General features: G+C 32.9%; 1 long non-coding RNA gene across 1 annotated transcript; it reads left to right on the top strand.

Moving 5' to 3' along the window:
• The first annotated feature begins 359 nt into the window (after positions 1-359).
• On the top strand, positions 360-3,459 carry LOC127972415 (uncharacterized). The gene is made up of 2 exons (XR_008157086.1): positions 360-633; positions 3,215-3,459. It is a non-coding gene; the product is annotated as an uncharacterized LOC127972415 (long non-coding RNA).
• Positions 3,460-3,506: the final 47 nt, after the last annotated feature.

Below are 3,506 nucleotides of genomic sequence, written 5' to 3'. Positions count from 1 at the left end.
TTTTAAGTTTTAGTAGCATGTGTTGTGATGTTCAGAACTGATCTTTTCATTTATTTTGTGGATTGTCACCATTGTTGTGATTCATACGCTGATTCTTGATGATTCTGTCTAAATTTCAGCTAAGGTTTTTTTTTTTATTATGAGTGAAATTTTCTCAACAGTAGTATCAATATTCAATAAGAGAAGAGACACGGGATTAGATCAGAAATAATAGTATTTGTTCTTGTCAATCTATAAACAACAATATCAGATTTTTTTTCTTCTGTGTACTTTTGTTTTGCTATAACAAGTTCCAAAGACGCATTGTTACAGCATGTAAAAAAAACAAAACAACCTTAGTTGTTAGTTGAAAAGTCACGTTCAAGAGCCCAACTAAAGTAAACACTGATCTCCATCATGGTAGTGAAAAAAAACACCTAAACCTATTTAACTCTCCATAAGTTCTTCTGTAGACATCTGACAGAAATAAAGTCAGTCTGGTTAGTAATGTGAATCTGGTGAAGCTGTTTTAGTAGTTGTTTAATCAGATCTTGAGAGATTTGATGTATTCTTTTATTCAGTTGATTTCATTTAAGGCTGTGGCTGAAGTCATTTGTAGATCTTGTGTTTCTCTTTCCTTCAGTGATTCTGCAGGTGTTTATCACTAATGCTCAATCATCAATTAATCACCGAATTATCTCATTAACTTCACTGATTCAGTGTTACTCAAACACTATGTAGTGTGCACACGTTATAAGTGTTCATTTAAAACTGAGGATTTTCTTGTGGGGTTTAAAGGGTTAAAGATTTAAGATGAAGAAAAAACAGCATGAAACATAATTTAACAGTAATAAACTGTAATTAATTTACAGGAAACAAACTGTAAAAAAACAGTTATTTACTGGCACCCCTGCTGCCAGTAAATAACTGTTTTTCTACTGTTTCTTGCCGTAAATTAATGGTTGCCAGCAAAAAAAAAGTGTTTTTCTACAGTTTTTTGCCGTCAAGTCAAGGAAAAACAGTAATATACTGTAAAATGTAAACGTCAGATTTACCAAATGAAAAAAAAGTTAATTTAACTAAAATATTTGTGAACATCCATAGAAAAAAAATAGGCAAAGTCATACACTGATAATGAGAGTAAATACTGAACTTGACTGTATTAATGTGTGTTTGCACAAGAGAGATCGTTTAGTTTAATGTAGTTTTGTTGTTCACCATTGTGCTGGAGAGTAGAGCCGGTGCTTCAGTCAATGATGAGCCACAAATTCTGATTTTCTGCTGCTTTATATAAAGGCAGTAAATATGGAGTTGCTGATACAGTGATGATCTCTGTGTTGAGTATTTCAGCACATACATGTGTAATACAGCTGACAATGAGCCGCAGTGATTTGAGTAAAAGTCATGTATTTAGTTACTTTATTACTGCACATTAAGTGTAAGAAATATTCCTTCACAGTGGACTCAAATGAAATAAGTTCATAGTACTAACATCGTGGGAATGCTACACTGTTAAAAATCGCTGTAAAAAAACGGCCAAATTTCGACAGTAAAATACTGTTTTTCATTAAAACAGTGCATTCTGGGTAATATTCATCGTTTTCGAGAAGTAGCCTGCTGCTATATATCGTAAAATTAACAACGTTCAAAGTCGACATCAGCGTCTGTGTTTCAAATCACACCCTACACCCTCATTCACTATTCCCTACATGAGTTTACTAATATAGTCCACCTGACAGAGAGAATGAACACTAATGAGTGAATTCAGACACTGATCAACAGCTGCTGTTAATGAGTAGAATCACTGAAGAAAAAAAAACATAACAAGACAAACACATGAAATACAACTGACTTCAGCCACAGCCTTAGATGAAATCAACTGAAGATTTAAACGATCAACAAACAGCTTCACCAACTTCACACATTACTAACCAGACTGACTTTATTTCTGTCATATCAGAGAACAGAGATCAAAAGATCTTATTGAGAATTAAAGAGATTTAGATGATAATGTTACTGTTTCGTTTGACATAACCATTGTGGAGATCAGTGTTTGCTTTAGTTTGGCTCCTGATCATTGACTTTTGCACTTTACATTTTGTTTTATTGCTGTATTTGTATCTTTATGATGCATCTGTTACAGCAGTATTAATTTTGATAGTCAAGTGATTATGGTTGTTTTTAACAGGCATGATCTACTAGACTTAAAGTGTTGCTATAATAATCAAATATTAATTTGGTGTTGAAATATTTGAGTGAATGACACTTCAATTTTGTAAGATTGAAAAGTAGTGTGATAACCAGTATTTATGGATTTAACGACTAGTTTTAGTTAAAAAGTATTTCGGGCAGCAGTCCCCACAACACTCAAAGAGAGAAATCAACAATCAGCATATGAATCTCAACAATGGTGACAATCAAAAGATTCATGATGCAATGCATGCTGGGTACCAGCACAGGATAAAACTCATCCATGATTCCCAGCATGCATTGCGGCATGAATAAATTATGCCCCTGAATTGTTCACTTATTTTCTTGAATTCTTATGTGCTTATAATTTTGCATTTGTTTTAAGTTTTAGTAGCATGTGTTGTGATGTTCAGAACTGATCTGTTCATTTATTTTGTGGATTGTCACCATTGTTGTGATTCATACGCTGATTCTTGATATTTCTGTCTAAATTTCAGTAAAGGTTTTTTTTTATTATGAGTGACATTTTCTTAACAGTCTTTCATAACTTATGGCTCAGCAGTGTTCCTTCTCATGCTGTAGTATCAATATTCAATAAGAGAAGAGATACAGGATTAGATCAGAAATAATAGTATTTGTTCTTGTCAATCTATAAACAACAATATCAGATTTTTTTTCTTCCGTGTACTTTTGTTTTGCTATAACAGGTTCCAAAGGCGCATTGTTACAGCATGAAAAAAAAAAAAAAACCTTAGTTGTTGAAAAGTCACGTTCAAGAGCCCAACTAAAGTAAACACTGATCTCCATCATGGTAGTGAAAAAAACACCTAAACCTATTTAACTCTCCATAAGTTCTTCTGTAGACATCTGACAGAAATAAAGTCAGTCTGGTTAGTATTTGTGAATCTGGTGAAGCTGTTTTAGTAGTTGTTTAATCAGATCTTGAGAGATTTGATGTATTCTTTTATTCAGTTGATTTCATCTAAGGCTGTGGCTGAAGTAATTTGTAGTTCTTGTGTTTCTCTTTCCTTCAGTGATTCTGCAGGTGTTTATCACTAATGCTCAATCATCAATTAATCACCGAATTATCTCATTAACTTCACTGATTCAGTGTTACTCTAACACTCTGTAGTGTGCACACATTATAAGTGTTCATTTAAAACTGAGGATTTTCTTGTGGGGTTTAAAGGGTTAAAGATTTAAGATGAAGAAAAAAACAGAATGAAACATAATTTAACAGTAATAAACTGTAATTAATTTACAGGAAACAAACTGTAGAAAAACAGTTATTTACTGGCACCCCTGCTGCCAGTAAATAACTGTTTTTCTACTGTTTC

The sequence above is a fragment of the Carassius gibelio genome, chromosome B15 (genome assembly GCF_023724105.1).
Source record: "Carassius gibelio isolate Cgi1373 ecotype wild population from Czech Republic chromosome B15, carGib1.2-hapl.c, whole genome shotgun sequence".
NCBI classification, from domain to species: domain Eukaryota; kingdom Metazoa; phylum Chordata; class Actinopteri; order Cypriniformes; family Cyprinidae; genus Carassius; species Carassius gibelio.
Note: the sequence above shows the minus strand (reverse complement) of the source record. Positions and strands in the feature narration are given on the sequence as shown.